The sequence below is a fragment of the Panthera onca genome, chromosome D3, assembly GCF_046562875.1.
Source record: "Panthera onca isolate mPanOnc1 chromosome D3, mPanOnc1 haplotype 2, whole genome shotgun sequence".
In the NCBI taxonomy this organism is placed as follows: domain Eukaryota; kingdom Metazoa; phylum Chordata; class Mammalia; order Carnivora; family Felidae; genus Panthera; species Panthera onca.
In genome coordinates, this window is record NC_138350.1 from 91,113,937 (window position 1) to 91,137,652 (window position 23,716).

The following is a 23,716-nucleotide window of genomic DNA, read 5'->3' on the forward strand; positions in this document are numbered from 1 at the left end:
ACCAGCTCGCAGGGAGACCTCGGGCGGCCTCCTGCGCGCCACCTGCGCCGCTGCCCCGGAGAGCCCCGCGCCCCGCGTCACCCCCCCCCCCCCCAGGTCCCCGCGGCCCGCCCCCGCCGCGATCACCCACCGCGCGCTCGCCGCTCCGAGGCCGAGGGGCGCCGCGGGCTCCCACGCCGTCTCTCCGCTGCCCGGGTCCCCCTCGGGGGCGGCCGGGTCCCGGAGCTGCCGGCGCCGCCTTCCGGGGAGGGAGACGCGGGCCGCCAGGGCCGCAGGCTCGTCCTCGCTGGCGCGCGGCGGTGACTGACGGCGGCTGCTCGCGGCCCGGAGCGCACCCCGCCCCCCCGCCCCCGCCGCCCCGGCTTCCTGCGAGCCAGGTAAACACGGCCGCCCGCGGAGCCCGCCCACCTGCGGCCCCGCCCCCGCCCCGCCGCCCGGACCGCCTCGGGGACCGCTCGGGGACCGCCTGGCCACGCGGAGGGCCGCGGACGCGCGGGGACCGGGGCGCAGAATCGGTGCCGGCGGGGCGAGGCCGGCTTGGGCCGCCTCCGAACCGCTTCTCTGGGAACCTTTCCCAGGGGCCAAGCCTCCGAACCCCAACCCCACCCCCTCCACCCCCCCAGGCCGCCAGGAGGGACCTGAGATAAGGTCTCCAGGCCCCCGTTTCTCAGCCTGGCCACTTAGGTCCAAAGCGCAGCTGCCGGCCCGAATCCACCCACCGACTCCCCTTCGGTTCCCCGGGCTGGCCTTTGGGAGCCCCAGGTCATTAGCTTTGCGTGGATCCCGGCACCACAAACAGGGGCTCCGTGGGGGCTCCGCGTGTCCCCAGAGGAGGCAGGAGAGAACACACACAAAACAGACCAGAAAACGGCCAAGTGGGAGGGGCGAAGAACCCTGGGTCACCCAAGCGGCGGGCCCCTGGTCAGTGTCACACTTTTGGTCCTGAAGGGAGCCTGCTGTTCGCACATTAGTCACCTGGACACACGGACTTGATGGGCAGGTGGGCTCTCCCCCATGGCTCCTGGCCGCCTCCTGGCGGTGGGGAGGTCGGAGGTGGGAGGGAGAGCTGACACGCTGGTGTCCCTCCTGACTTGGACTCGGGGTCAGGGAATTGAATCTGTCACTGCCCCGGAGCCCACAGGGAGCGGCAGTATTTGTTAGGAGCAGGGGGAAGTATGTAGCGAGCCTGTGTCCCCTGGGCCAGCCAGGTGTGGGTTCACGGCTGTCTGCCCCAACCAGCCGCCCTCAGGGACCCCAGGGGTCTCGCAACCAAGTTCAGGTGCTGGTGATTCTAGGAGAAATCTGTCTGCAGTAATATAAATGTTCAACCTGATCCTCTCTTCGGGAAAGACAGATTCCCGAGTGTGAGGTGCGGGGTCAGGAGGAGGAGTGGAAACCGCACGCCCCTGTGCCACACTTAAAATTTTCGTGCCTCATGCCCTCGGGCTCCGGGTCAGAAACGGGGAAACAGGGCAAGAGTGAGGGAGCCCGGCTAATACTGAGGGCACACAGGGCCCTGAGTCAGACCCAGGCAGCTCCCAGGTCCCTGACTCACCCACTCCCAGCCCCCCCACCCCCACCCCCACCCCAAGCTTCTTAAAGTTCAGACCAGAAGAGCCCAGAACCTGGCTTCCATTTGGATGTCTGTTTCCGCATCACAAACAGCTCCTCCTCCCCCTCCTCCCTGGGGTCCTGCCCTGCAGACTTTCCTGAAGGCTGGGTGGGTGGGGGGAGTCCCTTAGGCCACACTGAAACGGCATCCTTCTTCCATTTCCAGCTGCTTCTGCTGGTTTTCAGGGATTTATAGAAACTTTACAAACGCCAGCAGGGGGTCTTTGCAAATGTCCGGCTTGGCGGTTAAAATGCTTTTTAAAGTATTTATAAAATTCCGCCGTGGATATTTTTGGGAGATACAGTGCCCCCCAAATTCATATCCATGGGTACTTGAAAGAAGATGTGTGGGAGGGAGTAACGGACCCTATTCGGTGAAGCGACAGGTGGCGTTTGGAAGGTCCAGTCGTAGGGCTTTCCTGCGTCTGGAAAGTCGGGAGACTTCGGGAGAGTCACGCTTTGTGTAAGGGTGGCCACGCACCCTTAACAAAACACAGACATCCATTTTGCTGAATAAAACTGAAAGAGGTCTTTCGACAAGTAAGGAAAGATGACCCAAGCCTCGCCCTCTCTTTGGTATTTCTGAAAAGATCCTGTTACAATTCCCGCCGACCCGCGTACACGTCGGGCAAGGAGGGCAGGGACCCCCAGGACTCCATCCTGCTGCAGACACACACTCCGTAATTTGCGGTGAGTGGAACTGAACTTCAGATGACCCCAGCCAGAGAAGTAGGCAAATTAACCCAAATAATTTCCAGTGGCCAAGACGGCGTGCATTTTGAGTTTTCTCTTCCGCACCAGCAAACTGCACCCTGGTGATTGTATCTTTGCTTGGACGAGGCCAGAACCCCACGTTCACCCCGGCTCGTCAGTGACAGTCTGCCGGTGACCTTCGCAAAGCAGAAAATGTACCTGCAAAGGCTGGAGGGGTGGACTGCTTCCTCACACGTCCCGGTTAGGAGGTGGGTGGATTCGGCTCGGGTCACAAACACCGGTAGACGAGGGGCGTGCGGTCCAGAAAGTGCAGTTAAGCACAACGCGGCACAAGACGCGTGAACGAGGAGGGAACACTTGAGGGTTCGAGACCGCGACCACGACCCCCACCCCCCGCACGTCACCCCACACTCCTCTCCCGACTTGCGGATGTCCCTGTGGCCTCCACAGCGGCTCCAAGCACCTGTGTGCCCTGGGCCCCCGTGCCCATCCCCCCACTCCGGGCTCGCCCAGCGCGTGTGCGGGTTCAGGGCCCCACTGCGGGGCCGCATGGTCGTGTTTGCACGGGCACCGGGAAAACCCGGTGGCCGTTTCCCCCTCGGGGCGCACAGCCAGATGGGGAAGGAGGCAGGCGGGCACCCCCCCCCCCCCCCCCCCCCCCCCCCGCGAGCTGGGAGGACCTAGGGTGTGCGGTGCCGACCTTAGAAATCGTGCTCGGGCCTCTGCTGGTTCCAGCACGAAGGGCTTTCCAGGCTCCGCCCTGCGTCCTCCAGGCAGCTCTGGGACGGGACCTGCTTCCCGCGTCCCAAAGGGCCCTGGGCTCCCGAGGGCGCAGCTGAAGCAGACACCCCCTTGTCATCGCCGTTGCAGTTCAGGCCCGCGGGGCCGGCTGCTGGGGGCGACTGAAGACGGTGCCCACTGGGACAGGCAGGGTGGGGAGGGGCACTGAGGCAGAGGGAGGGAGGGGTCTCACCGACAGGCAGGCCTCTGCCCGGCGGGCGGGGTGGGTTTTGTGGGACCGGACACCAGCCCAGCCGAGGGGGAGAGGGAGAGATAAGGGCTCTGTAAGGGCGGGCTGGCTGTTCAGATAACACACCCCGTTAGGGGCCCTGCGCCCAGAGCGTGGCAGGACGGGTACTTACAAACAGTGGTGGGGCGAAGCCTCCTTCTCACACGGTCCTGCCCCACGCGCCCAGCGCCAAGGACTTCCTCCGGAATGCAAGGGCACCAGTGGGTGGGCATCTCCTTGGTGTCCTTGTTGTCCTTGCAGTTGTCCCAGGGGTTTGACCTAGCAGTGGGGGCTCACCAACAGGAAGATCACGGGTAGAATGAGGGCCTGATCCTTATAAAGAAGTGCCCAGGAGAAAAACAAGACAGGGAAGGGGGCTCGCAATGTGATGGGAGCAAGCCCTGTGGTTGTCTCGGGGGTGTGGGTGGAGGAGCACATTCCAGGAAATGCGGGTGGCAAGTGCAAAGGTCCTGGGGTGGGCATGTCTGCGTGCTCAAGGGCTTGTAGGAGCCCACTGTGGCTGGAGGAGAGAGAAGAGGAGGGGGTGGTTAGGAACAGAGATGGGAGTTTGGGCCTGGGGCCACAGCACAGAGTCTGAGCGGCTGGAGGACTGAGTGACCAGGGAGAGGTCAGCCTCTCTCTTTCGGACGCACCTGTTCGGGTCTGAACGGAGGCTCACTGGGTGTGTTTAATGGAGCCTGCCACGACAGACGGGGCCAGTGGGGGGAGGAGCCAGCCAATGATTCTCGGGAAGGTGGCCACGTGCGGCGGGGGCCCTCGGGTCTAGCGGCATGGAGGTCTTGGGTCACCGTTGCCAGGACCGGAGTGACGATCTGAGTGTGGGGGGCAATCTGAGGCCGTGCCCGCACACCCTCCTTTCCGGGAGTTTGCTAAAGGGGTGAAGACACGGGTGTGAGGGGGGATGGGGGAGTCAGGAGATGCTTATTGTTTAGGATGTGAAAGAGTGCAGCCCATTTGCACGCTGATGGAACCTTCCAGAGAGCAGGGCCCCTGGATGCCTACATTCCTATCTGAAAGTGCACCTCAAGGACGGTAAAGGACCCTCCTCAACCCTCTTGTACACTCATGGGGACAAGTGTCGCGGGGCCCAGAGCTCGTAACACTTGGGAGCCCTTCTTAAGAAACAGAACAGAGTGGTGATGCAGTGGGTCCGGGTCGGGGAGGGTCCTTCTGCCAGCTCCGGGGCCTTGGTAGGCGAGTGCCCGAGCCTGCCAGCCGGTCTCTCCTGAGCCCTTGGAGCAAGCATTTAGCTCTTCTGGGACTTCATTTCTTCACAGTGCAAGTGAGACGGGGCTCTGGGTCGTCTGACACTTTAACGAACCCCATTTGCCTTCGGGAAACGTTTCTGCTCGCACGTCGGTGTCATAACAGGCTCAGCACCACCCGTGACCAGCAGGTGGTTTTGTACTTGAAGCGTCTGGCAAGATATAGTGCAAGATAAATGCAACCCGGGAGTTTTTACTGAAACGGGTATACCTTGGGGCTCTTAATTATGTCCCATCTTAAAATGTCCGACCCTAATGGCTGATATGAAAGAAACCACACGAGGGTTCAATTAACCTGCAAATCTGTATCCTGTCCCTGGGATCGAACATTTATATATAACTGTTCTTATGGCAACCAAAGGCAGCAATTCCAGAGGTTTCGCTTTGGTGAGGAAAACAGAATTAGCTTCTGTTTGGCAGAGGGCATGTTTCACAGGCTACTAAAAGAAATGCAAACAAGCCTGGATCATACGGGATCATCAGTGATTTTATCTCTACGGTAGCCGAAGATACCACCAGGTTTGCACAAAGAAAAGCGGTCTATTCTGTGACAGATTTGAAGAAACGTTAAATGTCCCTAAGATCCTGTGTCCTCAGATGTGGCCTCACTAATTAGCCCCGGGAGCCAGCGGCGTGACAGAACCCCACGTGTCCTGCCACCCCCCCGCCCACGCTGGCGTCCGGTCCACCCCGGGAAGGACCTCACTGACCAGCCAGGGCCCAGGACACATCCCGATCCTGCCAGCTTGCCCACATCTCCGTGTACGTAACTGCCCAGTGGCTTGGCCAGCGCAGGACCAGGGCCCCGGGCGGGTTAGGAAAATCATCCCGTGTGGGTGTGCGTGTGGGTGTCCCGGCCGATCCCAAGCCGTGACCAGAAGCTGGTTTCTCTCTTCTCAGCCCCTGACTCCTACTTCCCTCCCTTGTAAGTGTCTCCCCCTCCGTCCCTCTGTCTCTCTGTCCCAAGGGGCAGCCGAGGGCCCCCTACCTTCATGCTTTGCCCTGCCAGTCGAGGGCTGTGGTCGGTTGGGACATTTTAAGTCTTGGGACCACCCTTGGCCTGTTGGCCGCAGGTGGGATTTCGTGATTTGTCTGAACTTCAGCCCCAGAGCCGAGGCACGGGGCCAGCTGCCCCGAGGGCATGTGCTACCAGAGGCAGTATCTCGGAGCTGTTGCTGACGGAGGGGACGTGGGACTCTGAGCGGTGGCGTCCTCAGCTAAGAGAGGGCAGGACGCCACTTAGGGCTTCCGCACAGACATTCACTTTCCAGAATGGCAGGAGACACCTTCACCGAGCCCTGCGTGAGAAGAAAGCAAACCTCATGCAGACTCACGGCCGCTCTTGGCTTGGGCCTTCAGGTGAGGTGAAGCCCTCTCACCTCACCTGGGGGAAGCTCCTGAGGGTCTGGGGACCCGTGGCTGCCCCCCCCCCCCCCACCATGGTAGAGGGAAACAAGGGCTCGTTGTAAAAGAGGAGGGAGGAAACCACACAGCCTGACCCTTTGGGGTGGACAGAACAGCCAGGGCTCCTGGGAGAATATCCCACAGGCCCGGGGCCACGGGGCCACCCCAGGGCCTGGCGCCGAGGTGCCTTCCAGCCAGCGCGGTGTGAGGCCACTCGCCGGCTGGAGGGACCCGAGGGGTGAGGAGACCTCACCGTCAGCATCAGTCTCCCTGGCAACACAGTGTTTTTGACAAGTCAGGCTTCTGTCCTATTAGTTTCCTGTCGGTTGCTTAGTAACCACCCAGGGCTCGTTCTCAGTCACTGTGTGTGAGCCAGCATTCGGGGACTCGATCCTGGAACAGGGCGTCCCTCTGCTTCGCTCTGCAGCGAAGTGCTTTGCCCTGCGCCGGTGGGAGGCGGTGGGAGGGGCACGTCCTGTCCACCCCGCGACGGCAGATGGCGGAGAGCCAGTAGCCTGGGGTCCGCTTGAAGGTCAGGCTCACCGTCTGTCCCCATCTTCCCTTTTCGCCAAGTCCCTGCTGTCCCTGGGCTCGGCCCTGTGGGGAGACACCCCTGCAAGGCTCCTGGTCCCCAGGCTGCCCCATAGACTGGATGGCATGCTAGAGGGAGACAGGTGTCCTGAACACCAAGCCAGCGTTTGGGTCCGCTCTGTCCACAGACGGTGGCCAGCTGTAGGGTAAGCTTACCTGCTTCCTGAGGTGCTCAGTGCTCCCCCCGCCCCATGGGACTTGTCCTAACATCCTGCCGTCCTGCGGCCGCACGCCTCCGGGTGCCAAAGGCCAGCCGACATCGTGTAGCTGTGTGTTCACTCTCAAATGTCAAGGACGGCCAGTCACTGCCCGTCTCCAGTGCAGCCCGTTCTATATTCGTTCCGTGTAAAGCTGCTGGTAATGACGTCACACTCCGGGACCAAATTACGTATTAGGCGCAAGTGGAAGAGAGCCAACGTGACCATGGCTTGAGCAATAAAAGGGCTCCACTGCATGCTGCCACAGGAAGGTCACAAAGAATGCTGCCTTCAGGTGCGGCTTGACGCAGCAGCTCCAACGCTCCCTGGGCTTTGCGGCTCTGCCTCCTGATTTAGGCTCAGTCTCTGAGTGAGAGCCCGGGGCTTCGTCGGTGGGGCCGGCTGAGTTTGCGTGGTCCCCGGTGGTCAGCAGGGAGGGCGTCACTCCGGAGGTAGCGTAGTGGCGGCTCACGTTCGCATGTGACACGCACGTAACAATGACTTTTGTCACTGGGACCGCAGGGACACAGGAGGCGGAAGTCTGGCTCCAGCCTCTGCCCTGCAACACGCTGTGTGATCTCGGGCGAGCTGGTTGGCCCCTGCGCGACTCGGTTTCCCCACTTGTAAGTGGTGGCAGTGGTCCCGCCCTTATCTGTCCACTGTCCCACGGATCCCCTGAGGTGCTGGGCATAAGATGCTCGCCTGGGGCCGGGACCATACAGACTAAGGAAGCGTCTGCCCGCGTCGGTGCATTTCCCACCCGTAACGGAAAATAGAAACGGTTTGTCCAAAGCGCCTGGGGTAACCACAGCCAGGCCGCAGAGGAGACCTGAGTGGAGGCCGTGAGAGGACAGTTCTGATAGCGTAAGACACGAGTCAGGTGAAACGCTTGCCGTAGCCGGGAGCGTGGGGGCACGGGGGAGGGGGGGGGTGTTTAAGTCGCTTACGCCCTTAAGCCGGTCGAACGTGCTTCTCGGACCGTCGCCTGCTGTCTGCCCGTCGATGCAGCGCTGATGACGCGACATTGCAGGGTGAAGTGCGAGGGCGGCATCCGCCGTCTTCGGGGCCTGGGCACCTGCTCCCCTTGCAGCCTCGCGCTGCGCAAACCCCTCCCTGAGCGAGCGTGCGTCCCCCGCGCACCTCGGGGCGTCAGGACTAGCTAGTGGATCACAGACCCCGGAGACGGTGAGGTCGTCGTCTGCAGGCAGGCTGGGGACTCAGGCAGAAGCCGATACTGCAGTCTGGGGCAGAATTCCTTCTTCAATAAACCTCCGTGTTTGCTCCCAAGGCTTTCGACTGATTGGATGAGTCCCATCCATATTCTCAAGGATCATCTTTTTACTGTCACCCGATTGAAGGTACTAATCATCTCTACGATATATCTGCATGGCGACATCTAGGTTAGTATGTGACCGGACAGCTGGGCACCACAGCCCAGGCAAGTGGACACAGCAAACGTGCCCATCACGGAGGCATTGGCGGTGTTTCTTGAGAGAACTTGCAAACTTGTACGGACTGTCTCGGCTAACGTGGGTGTCCTAGTGTCAGTGGCTGAATTTATACCTGGGCCCCCTTTTCCTCACAACGTCTAGAGTCGTCGTGAATTTACTGTTTAACGTCTATGGCCGTGGGATAAACAGACCAATGTTAAGATGTATTTTCTGTTTTTCTGCAACTCCTCATGAACTTTAAGGAAATAATTGCCTTCGGGATAGACATCTGGATGCTTTGAAAAACTAGCATTTGGCGGAGCTGAAAGACAGAGCGCTTGAAGCGGCCTCGAAGCCGCGTGGGCCCAGCTCGCCGGAGCTCGATGTGTTTCTTGTGCTAATGTGCGCCTCTGAACTTCTTTAAGATGCCGAATTATTCTCTTCTTGGATGGGGGCAATCAGTTCTCTGCCGACTATCATGAAAAATGTAGATAAAAGCGAAATTTCAAATGCTGTTCTACAAAACTTATTTAATCATCTCTGGCTTATTGTGGAAATTTATGCGCGCTGTGTGTTGACGGATAGCTGCGCGGTCCTGTCTTGGCAGGTGCGATAATAGCGGGTTGAGTGAAAAACGCGGCTTCCTCATCTGTGCAGTAAATGCTTGCCCGGCGAGCAGAGTGCAGCCAAGGGCAGGCTTCCGGGAGGGCAGGAAACAGTTGGTAGTGCAGGCATTCGAAAGGTCGTCCCCTGCCTTCCCCCCAAACACAATTTTCTGCTGCTGCTGACGGCAAGTCTGGCCCGATAACGTTATAATTCGATTTTAAGGCTTTGATTCATGATAGTATGCAAATGCTATCAGAGCGGCAAATGAAATGGAAGCTGTTAGCTGCTTCCGTTTCGCAGGGACCGGTTTGGGGTCTTCCCTCATTCATCTGGTTCCTGGAGCGGGGAGGAGAGAGCTCCGGGGGGCTGGGGGGCAGACCCTCGGCGGAGGCGGGCTGGCTGTGCGCGCTGGGGTGCCGCGAGCTCTCCCTCCTCCCGGTTTTACCCAGAACAGACCTGACTGCAAGTGCTCGTACAGACGTGAAAAACAAGGGTTAGTATTTCAGCACAACGTACACGACATTAAGTGCTAGTGACGGAAGGAGTAACTACAGGGTGTAGAAAGTCCTGGACGTGAGGGAGAGTGTGGAAGGGAGGAGGTGGTGTCATGAAATAAGGCTGGACGGGTAAGAGAGGGGAGGTCACTGACGTCAAGAGCTCTGAGATTTACACTGGGGATAACCGGGGGCCATTAAAAATTCATAAGCGGGACAATAGGAGACCATGTTGGCGGGGAAATGTGACACCTTCTACACATTTCCACAAACTCTTTAAAATTTTTTTTCAATGTTTCGTTATTTTTGAGAGGGAGAGAGAGAGAACGGGCAGGGGAGGAGCAGAGAGAGAGGGAGACACAGAATCCGAAGCAGGCACCAGGCTCCAAGCTGTCAGCACAGAGCCCGACGTGGGGCTCGAACCCATGAGCTGTGAGATCATGACCTGAGCTGAAGTCCGGCGCTCAACCGACTGAGCCACCCAGGAGCCCCTCTCTTCGTTGTCATTTTCAAGAGTAGGTCTAAGAGAGTTTTCCGTCTGCGTCGCATGTTATGAACATTTCATAAATATTTGTTAAATGATACAATACATTTCAGTTAAACTTTGGTAATTTTATATTTGAATTTTTTTTAATGTTTATTTATTTTTGAGAGAGAGACAGAGCATGAGCAGGGGAGGGGCAGAGAGAGAGGGAGACACAGAATCCGAAGCAGGCTCCAGGCTCCGAGCTGTCAACACAGAGCCTGACGTGGGGCTTGAACCCATGAACCCTGAGATGGTGACCTGAGCCGAACTCTGGTGCTTAACCGACTGAGCCACACAGGTGACCCAGTAATTTTGTATTTGGAAAACGGTTGATAAGAATGTGTTGCCTAGCAGTATCGAATTTGGAATATACACACAAAATCACGAAAAGTCGGAATTGTACACACAAAAGTAGCACGTCATAAAATATTTCAGAATCTTCAGGTATAATTCAAAAAGCTTGAGGTCCTGTTTAGTGGGTAATTTTTAAACTCTTTTTGGGTCTAATCCCATCATTGTGAGAAATCGATAAAAAGATTATTACCACGGTCATTTATTTTATCGATGCTCAGAAGCCAAATAAACAATGAAGTAAGACTTTCTGCTTGTCAAAGCTTTACGCGTCTGTACACAGGGAACTAAAGCAACATGTGTAATTTTAAAAATCAATGTAAAAATTATAGTAACCAAGGGAGATTCTTTAAATAGTCAGAACATTGTGAAATTGCTCAAAGCATGTTAATAACTCATCATTTGGAAAGCCCAGCTGAAATGTGGTCTGTGGCATAAAATACGGGGTCCCAGAGGACAGCATGGAGGCGGGGGGCCCGGGGCAGGACAAGCTCCGTGTTGTGGGCTCCCAGATCCTGCGGCACCGCTAGGAGCTGGTCCGGGGTGGGGACGGGGCAGCCTTGAGAGAGCAGCGTGGTACTGAGGGCACCTGGATGGGACTGAGCCCCGTTAAGACTTCTCTCCAGACTTTGAGTCGGAGACCTCCTCGCCTTGGGGTCCAGGACAACCCCTCCCAGGTAGGTTCCCTGGCCCTTACAGCGGCCACCCGCCCATCTGGGGTGCCCCACCCAGTTCTTCGGTCTCTCCTGTCCTCAGCGTCCAGGGCAGTTTGTGACCAGACAGCGTGTACCTTACGTCGATGGTGCTGGCTTCTCACTGGCCCCACGGAGTGTTACCAAGCTTCCTCTCGTGCGGATCTGGGAGGACAGAGCCCGCCCCCCGTGGAGAGACTACTGTGTGCGATCAACTTCTTTCCAGGGGATTAGTTCATTTTATATGATTTCTCTGCTCAGGGCCTTTCCCTATTTTCTTTTCCTACGCATATTTGGCCTTTTTATCAGCCTTTTTCTTAATGCTTTGTAAAAATTCTGTATTAGGGAAATCAGCCTCATGGGATGGGAGTTGGAAAAAAAGCGGTTCTTTTCGCCTTTTTACTTTGTGGGGGGATTTTGCCCTTTTTGAAGGTGTTCATTCGTTGTGAGATGTAATCTTGTGACAATTCTTGGGAGTGGCAGATCTTTGTCTCTTGAGGGACAGGGAAGACTGATGAGGTGTTGCTGCTGTTTTGAGGTAACAAGGAGACGACTTTGTCTTTAGCCGTCTTTGAAGGTGGTTCTGAAGAAGGGGCTTCAGGACGTTTTGAGCAGTGAGCGAAGCGTTCAACTGCCCAGGGTCTGTGTGTGCAGCTTCCCACTGGACGACTGTGAAAGATGACACCTTTCACAGGTGTATGAACCCCATCGTATTTGTTAAAAACAACTCTCGTGATGTTAGAGTCGCCCGAACTATGAGCAGGAGTCTGCAGGGCAGAGGACGTGCAGTAGGGGGGTGGTGCAGCTTCCCAGGTGGATGGAGTGGGCGCTGGGACAGCCGGGGGGGTGGCAGGAAGAGGGAGGGTCCCGTCATGCAAGGCCCCGTGCGCCATCCCGAGAGGGTAGCTCTGTCCCAGGGCAGTGGAACCTCTGGACCCCTCGACTCAGGAGCTACGGGACCTGTTTTTAATCTAATGTATTTGTTAAATAGAAGACATTTTACTTTTTATTAGTTGAGTTCACTTTAGCAATATCGCGGGCAATATCGCCTAACTTCTGGCATCTGCGAACGTGACCTCATCTGGAAAGAGGGTCTCTGCAGACGTTGTGTATGTGAGATGAAGTCAGGCTGGATCGGGGTGGACACACCCCAGTGACCTGTGCTCTTGTAAGAGGGAACTTTGGACATAAAGTGCAGAGAGAGGAGGCATGTGGCAGGGGAGGGGCAAGGTCACAGCGACGCAGCCACAAGCCACGGGGCGCCGAGGAGGGCCAGTGGCCACAGAAAGCTGGGGCGGGGGTGGCCGAGCGCCCTCCAGGACTGTGGGGCCACAAGTCCACCCAGGTCGTGGTACTTTGTGACGGCGGCCCCGGGAAGGTCACACAGGCATCGAGCACCAAACACGGAGTGTGGTTAGTGCCAGTGGAAAGAAAACTACAACACAAGAACACTGGAGAGGGCGTCTCTTGCCACTGGTGAGACCCTAGCAGGGCAGGCGGTGTGAACTGGCCAAGCTTCCGCGTCCACTCCCGGAGGGGTGAGGACTCGTGTTGGGCGCTTGTTCCCCGGAGAACACGCCCGCTGGGGGCCGGCTCAGAGCCCAGCCCGCAGGGGGACTTCTGCAGGTCGTTGCGTGCGTCCGAGGACGAGAGTGGTGGTGGCACTTTGTGTTTCTTTTCAGGAGACGTATTCAACGCGAGCCGATGTTGGCTCGGACGGCAGCCCACATGGCCCCGGGATGTCACATCGGGTGAAAGAGCTTTTTGAAAGCCTAACCTTTGCTCAGATAAGTTACACTGAAGTTCAGTTTGATTCTGGGAACTTGACTCCCGGCCAACATATAAAGACATATGTTCCATTTTCAGGACTGGGAAGTAATGCTTTGATAGTTGACAGAGATTTAAAAGGATCACCACAAATATTGACCCAGCGGTTTACTTTGTTTTAATTATGAAGGATTTTTTTCTGATGTTTTATTTTGAGAGAGAGCATGGGTGGGGAGGGTCAGAGAGAGGGAGAGAGAGAATCACGAGCAGGCTCCACCCTGAAGCGGGGCTCAAACGCACAAACCGTGAGATCATGACCTGAGCTGAAATCAAGAGTCGCACGCTCCACCACCTGAGCCGCCCAGGCACCCCTTAATCATGAAGGCTTTGGGACATACCGAAAAGGAACAAGTACTATAGACCCACAGGCTCCCCACGAGGATGACAGACGTGAGCAGCATGGGGCATTTGCTTCAGGTGTCTCCATTCTTGCTGGAACCTGGGATGACACAGGTGAAGCTGAAGCTCCTTCCTCTCTTTTCTATCCCCGCCTCTCTCAGGTTCACGGGCGTCATTCTCGTGCCGGCTTCGGTGCCTTCCTGACACGGGGAGGCAAAGCTCACATGGTTTTCGTTTCTCAGGTATTTTGTGCGTTTAAAACACATAAGTGACTAAAGAAATTGTGGTTTATGTACACAACGGAATGTTACTTGGCAATGAGAAAGAATGAAATCTGGCTTTTGTAGCAACATGGATGGAACTGGAGAGTGTGATGCTAAGTAAAATAAGTCATACAGAGAAAGACAGATACCATATGGTTTCACTCTTATGTGGATCCTGAGAAACTTAACAGAAGACCATGGGGGACGGGAAGGGGGAAAAAAAAGTTAGGGAGGGAGCCAAACCATAAGAGACTCTTAAAAACTGAGAACAAACTGAGGGTAGATGGGGGTGGCATGGAGGGGAGGTGGGTGATGGGCATCGAGGAGGGCACCTGTTGGGATGAGCACTGGGTGTTGTATGGAAACCAATTTGACAATGAATTTCAAAAAATAAAAATTAAAATAAAAAATAAATTAAAAAAAAATAAAACACATAAGTGGTATTAGACCATAGGCGTCAGTACACAGCTTGCTTTTTCGTCTCACATTTTGGTTTTCAGATTTATCTGCAACGTACCTGTTGCTCTAGTTCACTCATTTCAACAGCCTCTGTCGATGCTCTTGTGTAAATGAATCCTAGGCTTTCGTCTCCCTCCTGAGGGCTGTTAGGTTGTGTCTACATTTTAATATTAAAGAGTTTCCTGTGGTAAACATTCTCATATATGTCTGTGCTCATTGGGTGTTTTTACACTTAATCAACCTTCTTTGTTTTTAATGTTTATTTATTTTTGAGAGAGAGAGTACAAGCAGGGGAGGGGCAGAGAGAGAGGACGACACAGAATCCGAAGCAGGTTCCAGGCTCTGAACCGTCAGCACAGAGCCTGATGCGGGGCTCGAACCCACAAACTGCGAGATCGTGACATGGGCCGGTCGGATACTTAACCTACTGAGCCACCCGTGGACCCCTACACTTAATCAACCTTCTTGATTGGACACTTAGCTTCTTCCTTTTTGGTCTTTTTTTTTTTTTTTTTTTTTTGGTAATATATGCAATGAAATCGATAGGTGTCTGTCCATCCTAGCCTTATCTCATAAAAGATTTCATGTTTGTTCATTTCAACTATTTAAAAATTCCCTTCGTGATTTGTTCTCTGACGCGTGGGAAAATGCGTGCTTACGTGCGTGATTCATTTCCAGATGTGTGTGGGGTGGGTCGTAGCCACCTTTTTGTCAGTCATTTGTAACGTGACTGCCTTGTGGACGTGCTTGCTTTGATTCCAGTTCTCGGGTCTCTGCTGAGAGTTGCTGTGTGATCTGGCACGTGGGTGATTTTCAGAACCGTTTCCGGCCTGCGCTGCCTGACGTTGGAGGTGTGTGTCCATTACGTTAAAGCTTCTCAGGCATGTAGTTTCAGCCTCCCGCAGACATACTCATTTTTAAAACCTCCCACTTAAAATACGTTTGAGACCCGCAGAATGTTGTGAACCTCTCTGTAGACAGTTCTCTCGTATATCCGTCACTCCGCTCCAGCTAATGGCAGCGACAGACGTGGCCAGACTACGCTCATGGAAACTAACGCTGCTAAGTGCTCTACAGACCTGGTGCGCATTTCCCGCTTGTCCCTCTGATGTCCTATGTTCACACCAATCGCTGGCCCAGGATTCTGCGCTGAGTTAGCGGTCGTTCCTTCTGCCTGTCTAACCTAAGACAGGCTCAGCGTCCGTCTCTTCGGCCATGAGCTTGAGGCTTTTGATGGGACTGGCCAGTTATTTTGTGGGACGGCCCCGTACGGGGTGGAACGGTGTTCTCCAAAGATCCGTATTCACCTAGAATCTCTGAATGTCACCTTCTTTGGAAGTAGGGTTTTTGCAGATGTAATGAGTTGAGTTAGAATGAGGTCACGATGGATTGGGGGGGGCCCTACCAGCAGTGACCGGTGTCCTTACGAGGAGGAGACTTTGGTCGCAGACACAGACGCCCAGAGAGCAGGAAACCACTTCTTTATCTCCGTTTGCTGATGAGCAAACCGAGGCACACAGAGCAAAGCAAAGCCTTGCACCCAAGGTCGCGCAGTGGGCCCTCGGCTTCAGAGCCTCTGCCTGTGCGCCCTGGGATATGCATTGAAAATACGTTTCATTTCGGATGGATAGTTAACCAGCCTTCTTCTGTTCAGCTTCTTCCTGGTGGGTCTCTTTTGTTGGCTGCTACTTTTCTGCCATTATGTCTTAGTGTGTTTCCTCTGAGCACTTGTTACCAGGTTTCCTGGTTGTGGCTTCTTCTGCTCAAAGCCTGGAATTCATGAGGGCAACAAGAGACTGCAGGGAGCTCACTGCCGTGCTGTCCACTGTCCGCGGCCAGTATGCCGCTTCTCCCCGTGGGTCAGAAGCTTTCTGGTTTTATTGAATGCGACTTCTGTCCGGGATTTATCGTTGTACTAGTCTCTGGGGGGAGGTAGAAGTCCTACTCCATTTTCCTGGAAGAGGACGTAGACAGAATTGGCTTTTTAAATTCAAATACTCTTCAATCAAGACATATTTTAGGGGGCGCCTGAGTGGCTCAGTCAGTTAAGCGTCCCACTTCGGCTGAGGTCATGATCGCACAGTTTGTGGGTTCGAGCCCCACATCGGGCTCTGTGCTGATGGCTTGGAGCCTGAAGCCTGCTTCCGATTCTGTGTCTCCCTCTCTCTCTGCCCCTCTCCTGCTCACACCCTGTCTCTCTGTCTCTGTCTCTCAAAAATGAATAAACATTAACGAAACTTTGAAAAAGACATATTTTAGGACTTTTGTCTGTTGTCCTAATTTCCCCATCTCCTTTCTAAATTTAGTAACGCTTGAGGCTCAGCAAGACGCCTGGCACAGGAGAACCCAAGGCCTCCGGAAGTTGCTTCTCTAAGTCTCTCTCCTGGGAGCTCACGCACATCCATAGCTTCACTCCTGTGGCAGGAGCTCTGTGCCAACCCTCTTTCTGATTTCTGAAATCACTGAAGCTGTGATCCCCTGGGAAACCTGCCCCACATGGTATTATCTGCTCCCCGGGCTCTCGACGTGAGTTTGGAAATGAAGCTTGGAGTTTGGAAATGAAGACTGATACGTGATGCTTCCGAGTATCTGTCCTGTGTTGGAGCGTTTGTTGGCAGCTGGGCTCACGGAGGTCGTCCGGGAGGATCTTGAATTTTTCGAGGAAGTGTTATTCGGACATCGAGGTATCTGTCGATACTCTTTGATTCTGAATAAATGGTGATCAGTGAAGACGCACAGACTAGCTGTTCTCACGTTTTCACATCCTACAGTGACTACGAGAGTGGCTTCGGGAAGAAAGGTCATTTCGCGGGACACTGAGTGCCAGCTCAGAGCCAGCCACAGCCCCGAGGAGAGAGGCCACGTGGGGCCATGCTGCCCACCTCTCCTGACTCCCTTCCCCATCACCCAGACTAGCTGGCGACATTCATGGCATAATTATACGCATCCCCGTGCAAAGACTTTCGAAAGTTCATCTACGTCAGACCCTCCCAGGATCACCCCGTGAAGTCCACCCTTACAAGTCACTTAATGGTTGTCTGGGCCTCGGTTCCCCACCGTACGTGATACCTTTGAACTTGATTTTCTCTCTGCAAGGTCCTTTTCAGCTCCGAATTCCCATGACTTTTCAGTTCGGAGGAAGGCAGTGTCTAAATGCAAGGTTGTGATCACCACTTTCTTTTTTTGTTGTATAATTACGGTTACGCGAGAAAAATGCTTCCTCTCCTCAGGCAGGGCTTTTAAAAATGCAAATGTAAATGTTCCACGTTATTTTTCTTTAATGCTGTGACCCTTTATAAAGTAAAAAACTAGCAGGATTATGAATACGTGATGGATTTTTGGATGCCTTTCCAGCATGTTCTTTCCTGAGAAACAACAGACCGTAAGTCCCATCCAAACACCACAGAAATTAATGCCTCGTGGGAATTGTTGACTGTTGCTTAGCATTTTGGCCAGAATCGGTGATTAAAAACTGAGGGGTATGAACAGAATGGACTTGAAAAATTGTGGAACTCATGACACTAAGTCCAATTTTTATTTACACGAGTCCGGCCAAAACCTTGAAATTTACTTGTAAATATTGGTTCCTGGTGAAAAACTTGTTAAATTCCTTTGCATCATAAATATTGGAAATATATAAGGACGGTGTAGCGTCTCCGATTCCAGACTTTGAAAGGCTAGGGGAAAAGCTGAGTTACGCACGGTGATGACTGGGAGCCCTCACCCTAGCTCTGCATGAAGCTGGTTTTCCAGATAAAGCCTCTGCGATTCTGCCCAGTGTGAGTCAGGCCTCCCCTTGGCGTGGACACGTCTGAGCGCTGTGTACCCCCCGAATTGTTTTCTTCCCTCCACCTCACCCGTCCTCGGGCCCTGCTCTCCCAGGTACCAGAGATGGGCACGAACCCCCCAGCTCTGGCCTTCTGGGCGGTGACTGATGACGTATTCTGAGGTAAGACCCCCTCTGCCTTGCTCCCTGATTCTCTCATCTCCCGAAACTCCACGGTGTCTCCCTGTTGCTTGAAACGTCCCTCATTAATGCACAATCTCTATTAGAATTGCCGGAATAAAGTCATCTCCTTAACTGTCTTTGGATTTCCATTGTCTCCACCTGGGAAAGGAGGCCCTCTGGCCCTCTGTGCTCTGTCCTTGAGCAGAGATGGGTTTTACTCCTTGGAATTTTCACCCCATTACGGATGCCGAATTCTTTTGGCTTCATGATCTGTCCATTTGGCGAACTCTGTGAATGGATTAGTGGTTTATGGAGAGATTGTCTCTGTTATATGGAGCCAGAGAATCTGGTCTGTTGCTCTCTTGTCTTCGTTTTTGTTTTTGTTTTTCTGTTCAAATTAGTTAAGTGTCATCGTGCCCCCTGGGAAGTGGCAAGTTGTGTTTCTGCGTTTATGCTTGATCCATGGTTGAAATTTTAGAATGAGAGCAGTCAGCTTTCCCTCTGTGTGTGTAGACCACAGTCAGAAAGGCCTTTGTTTTGGGGAACGTGGGTGGCTCAGTCGGTTAAGCATCTGACGTCGGCTCAGGTCATGATCTCACAGCTCATGAGTTCGAGTCCCGCGTCGGGCTCTGTGCTGACAGCTCAGAGCCTGGAGCCTGCTTCGGATTCTGTGTCTTCCTCTCTCTCTGTTCCTCCCCTGCTCATGCTCTATCTCTGTCTCTCAAAATTAAGTAAATGTTAAAAAAAAATTTAAAAAAAAGAAAGGTCTTTGTTTCTCATTGTGTAAATGTTGGTGTTTTCCTACCTCCAGCTGGTATTACCAAATTAGATTATAAAGTCTCTGCATGAAGCCCTATTCCGATTGGTTCATAGATAAATAAGTGATTATATACATTCAATTCTTAGAAATTTAAGAAACTTAACCTGTAATTCTTTCAAAGTGAAAAGTTGTTCGTAAAGAAATCAATTTGGAAATACTTCAAGAATTCTGGTTCACACAATTTTGACAAGTCCTTGGCAAACAAGACTAGTTTACTATTGTTTTAATAAATATAAACCCTATTCTTTGAGCTGTCATGGTGAAGTATAAGTCTCTTCTTGGGTATATTCATCCCAACCCTACATGGGTGTACGGACCGAGCAGGCTCTAGCATTGCTTCTCCTGATGGCTAATGTGGTATAAAATGGAAAAGGGGAGTGAACTGATATTTAATCATTATTCTGACAAACTCGATTTCCAGAGTAATTATTCCAACTTGAAAGTAGTTCTCTAGACTTTTAGGTATTTTGAAAATCTTGGACTGATACTAAATTCAGTTGATTGACGTCTTCTTTAGATACATGCATCGTTTGCAAGTCAGATCGAATACTGAAATGTTATTAACCGTGATGTACATTTCTGTACTCTTCTTTCTTATTTGCATTTGCTGCAGACAGATGCCAGCTCTCCTTAGGTTAAATTTGTGTGGGTAAATGTCCTGCTGCACAGGACGCACACAGATCCGTGAATGTCCTCACCATCTGTGATGTCTGTCTGTCTGAGTCCCCACCTGCTTTACCTGTAAGAACATGGTAATAACACGGTATTATTGGTCATGGTTTCAATTATCCTTTAAAGGGTTAGTTTTGTCACATGTTGCTTCTTTAACTTGAATTTAGCATTTTCTAAGCCAGTGGTTTTCCACTGGGGACTCATGTTATGAACCTATGTAGTGTTTTCAATATTCAGGGGTTTAGGACCTATTCCAGGATGGGAGAGTCTCTTTACCTGATATTCTTGATAAAGTCTTGGCGTGTTCATGATGCACTAAGTCAAGAATATTGTATGCTCTGTCTGAAGATACCTTTCTCTGTAAGAATTATGTTCATCCATTCCTACAAATTACAAACACTCCTTCTTTGAAAATAGTGTCAATGATTATGTTTGTGGATCTTTTTTTGTCTAAAACCCACTTGGATTGACTTTTTTCTCTTGGGTTGAAAGCCACAAAACAGCTAAAGCCCTTGTCAGTTGTATTATTCTTGTAGTGAACTCATCAGATCGTTCACTTTGGAAAATTATTGGTAGTAAATGAACCATAGTTATTTTAAGTCTTTTGTCATCGAGAGCTGTTTGTTAATTTTACTCTGCTGCTTTCTGGAAATTGCTTGCAATGAGATTCTGGCAAAAGCACTTCACCTTCTACAGAGGAGGGCGTCCGCAGAGCCTATGGACCAGCATTAGGACAGGCACTCGTGGGCACAGGCTTCCAACGGCATCATTTAAACCATCGGAGCTCCACTGGTGGCTGAGTCAGGACTTTCAGATTCCAGCAAAGAACAGATGGGATCCCGAGACTCTTAACTCAGGATCAAGTAGAACAAGAATTAATTAATTACAATAGGACTGGCCAAGCTGATGAGGGATGACTGTGGGCTTTATTTGGAATATGCTTGATGCTTTCGTGATCTGTTTTCTGAATGTACAAGAAAGTTCTTTCTCCTTCCTCTAAGAGTTCTATAATTTATAACAATTTGGTAGACCTTGATTTGTAATCTGTGACAATCACTTAAATGACATCGTGTTCTCCCTGCTGGATGCATCTAGAATGCTGAAACTTTTATGGAGTCTTCTTAATTTCATGGCAATATGGTTATCTTTACAGGTTCATTAAGAATCTGTCCTCATGAAAAGGGCATGATTGGAAACACTGGTTATGCCACTGAGACTTTGACTGGAACGTCACATTTGGGAACCATGCTCACCGAATCACATGGGACCAGATGTTTCCAAGGAGCTAAGGTCCACCTTATAGAGCTGATGCTTCAAAGTCCTCTTGGCAAAACTGGTCTGGTACTTTGCTCACCGGGCTCCAAGCCTCACAAGTGAGTAAGGATGGTCACTTCTTGGAAGACTCAGGGAACTTGAGATAGTTTGGAGACCTCAAGAAGAGAGGAGTTCATCTAAATCTATATGTTTTGCAAGTGAAATCTGATGCAAGTTCTCGGCTTAGCTTCCTTGCGTCAACAGTGGTTTTTTTTTTATGTTTATTTTTGACATAGAGAGAGACAGAGCATGAATGGGGAAGGGCAGAGAGAGAGGGAGACACAGAATCCGAACAGGCTCCAGGCTCCGAGCTGTCAGCACAGAGCCCGACGCAGGGCTCAAACTCATGGACTGAGAGATCATGACCTGAGCCGAAGTCAGACGCTCAACCAACTAAGCCACCCAGGTGCCCCAGCGTCAAGAATGTTTTGTAATCCATATCTGAGGGTCCTTAAGAAAACCTCTAACAAAGCATCTTAAGAAGGCCTATATGGAAAATTACCATTCTTATCGCACCTAGGTAAAAATAAATGAAGCCAAGTCTAATGAGATCAGTTTTATTTTGAGAACAAGAATAATCTTTCTTTGAGATTACTTTTGATCAAAAGGCTGTAGAGAGACATTTTGTATTTCAGTAGAAAGTTTGCACCTTCTGTAGCACCCATCCTTCTGAGTTATCAGATCCTTGTTCGTTGTCTTTGAACGACGTTATATTTTGTGTAAATTGTGGTTAACTGATGGATATGCAAACTCTTGCGTGGTAGAGATTTAGTTGGCTTTTCTGCTTGTGGAAAGGACGGATTTAATGCCTGGCTGCATTTGGACTGGCTCCTGTTGCCCAAATTGCCAACTCTTGCCCAATTTGAAATGTCCCCCGGTTCTTTCCCATTTTTTCTCATTTTCCCCTGATTTGAAGTTACTGAGGACTAAAACCCAACTGCCACTCCTGCCTGGGTCTCCAGGGTGCCCCCAGATGGCCCATTTTCCCAGGATATGAAGGAGACCTGGTAGCTGAAGTCGATGACCCGTGTCAACCTGAAAATTGCCATTTTGATGAGTCCAGAGGTTTTGAGCCAATTCAAACAAAAGTGGGTAAGGTGGTTTCTGTCCAACAGCCACCCTGACTTCATTTTAAATGGCTCCAAACATGTCAAATTTTTACACCTGATTATGCATCGTCACTGTTTTCGCTGACTGGAACTCTCTCTGAACAAGTCGCCATCTGGCTACTAAGGTGGTTTGGTGAGATGCCCTCATACAAGAAGTGACCAAGACCATGGACAATATGACCGAGAATATTGACAGTCTGCCATCAAGAAACTCAGTAAATGAATATTTTGTTTATTGTGAATAAATGGAGATTTTGCTTGTTATGAGCTCAGTATCTGTGAATGAATGATAGAATGAGCAGTTTTCTGTGGGCGTGTGACACAAGCCAGTGGTGCCTTATATTCCATGGAACAATGGCTTCTTCTGGCTTGTTTTTGGATTATATACCTAGTACCTGGAACCGATCTGGCTCATAGTGGTTATTCAGTAAATCATGGTGGAATGAATTAATGTCAATACAACCAAAATAATCATTTTTGATAGTCTGTTTGCCAGGACTTTTATTTTTTATTTTTTAAATTTTTTTAGTGTTTATTTATTTTTGAGAGAGAGAGAGAGAGAGAGTGAGCAGGGGAGGGACAGAGGCAGAGGGAGACACAGAATCCAAAGCAGGCTCCAGGCTCCGAGCTGTCCACACAGAGCCCGACGCGGGGCTCGAACTCACGAGCCGTGAGATCATGACTGAGCCAAAGTCGGACGCTCAACCGACTGAGCCACCCAGGTGCCCCTGCCGGCACTTTTATTAGTGAAAGAAACCCAATTTGACCCAGGTAGATGAAGAGGAGATTTAATAAGAACCCAGAACAAGAAGGACAAGGATGCCGGGAATTGGAGAGCTATTGGAATCTCTCCCTCTTTTCCGCCATCTTGGTCTCCCTCTACGTCAGCCTCCTGCTATCTGCCCTGGCCTCTGAGCTCCCTTGAGTTTTATTACGGAGACACAGTCAATGGAGAGAGAGGCTCTTCCTACTTCATAGGGAGTGGAGTCCTCTTCTCCAGGCCAGGCTGAGCACACAATCACCTGGTCTTAAGCCAGCCCAGCCCCCATCCCCTCAACCAATCCTGGGAGCAAGTTCAAGTAGTGGCTCCTGCAGGGGTCCTATGGATAGAATGTCACTGGATAGTTTCAGGAAATCGGGGAGCTGGTCCCAGACCTGAGGGGGGCAGATGAAACAATGCATGGGAACCACGCAGATCTTCTCAAAGTCCCTAGTGGCGAACGGTAAGTAATTTCACAGGACAACTCACTTCTTTAGCTATGGGGGGATTACTCTTCTTGGTGGGCACAAGGAGAAAATCACGTTGCTTAGAATACAGTGTTCCATGGGATCCACTGAGGTTTTCCTTCCTCTGGGTGAGACACAGGTAGCATTTGGTTTGAAAGTCTTTCCAGCTGAAAAGAATCCTGTCTTGTTCTATATGACTCAGCATATGGGGACTCAACAAGCATTTGCTCAGACACTGGGAAGGAAATCCTACCTGGGTTTGCAGATACCCCGGTGACCTACCTTTAGACCTTAAAACTACAGTAAAAAATAAAAAAAAAAAAAAGCTTTGCAGACATAGGATTTACTTGCAGTCAAATCTTGCTTTGAAGTGTTCGGGTCAATGATTTTTAGTATATTTACCATCACTGTGATCTAATTTTAGAACATTTTCATCACACCAGGAAATAAAAGCCTGCCCACGAGCAGACACTCCCTATGTGCCCTCCCCGCACCCTGCCCTGGGCAGCCATGGGTCCACTTTCTATCTTTGTGGACCTGCCTGTTGTGGCCATCTCCTATAAGTGGAAGCATATCATCCGTGATGTTCTGTGGCTGCTTTCTTTCCTGCAGCCCAGTGCTTCTGATGTTCATTCATGCTGTGGCACGAATAGGGAGTTCATCCCTGTGCATTGGCCACATGGACTCTAGTGTATGGACAGACCACCTTCGTTTACATCCATTAATAGCCTCTGGGGTATTTAACTTAGGTGTAGATTTGAGTTAGCTACTTAATTTTATTTTTCCATAAAATGGCACCTACCTCAAATAAAGTCACCGCCTTCTC

General features: G+C 51.9%; 1 protein-coding gene across 1 annotated transcript in view; it reads right to left on the reverse strand.

Annotated features, from left to right (window-relative positions):
* The window catches only part of MBP (myelin basic protein), a 113,839-nt gene extending 113,594 nt beyond the window's left edge, over positions 1–245 (reverse strand). The window contains exon 1 of the mRNA XM_078435126.2: positions 131–245. The gene's annotated coding sequence lies outside the window, so the exon portion shown is untranslated. The remainder of the gene's footprint in view (positions 1–130) is intronic.
* Positions 246–23,716: the final 23,471 nt, after the last annotated feature.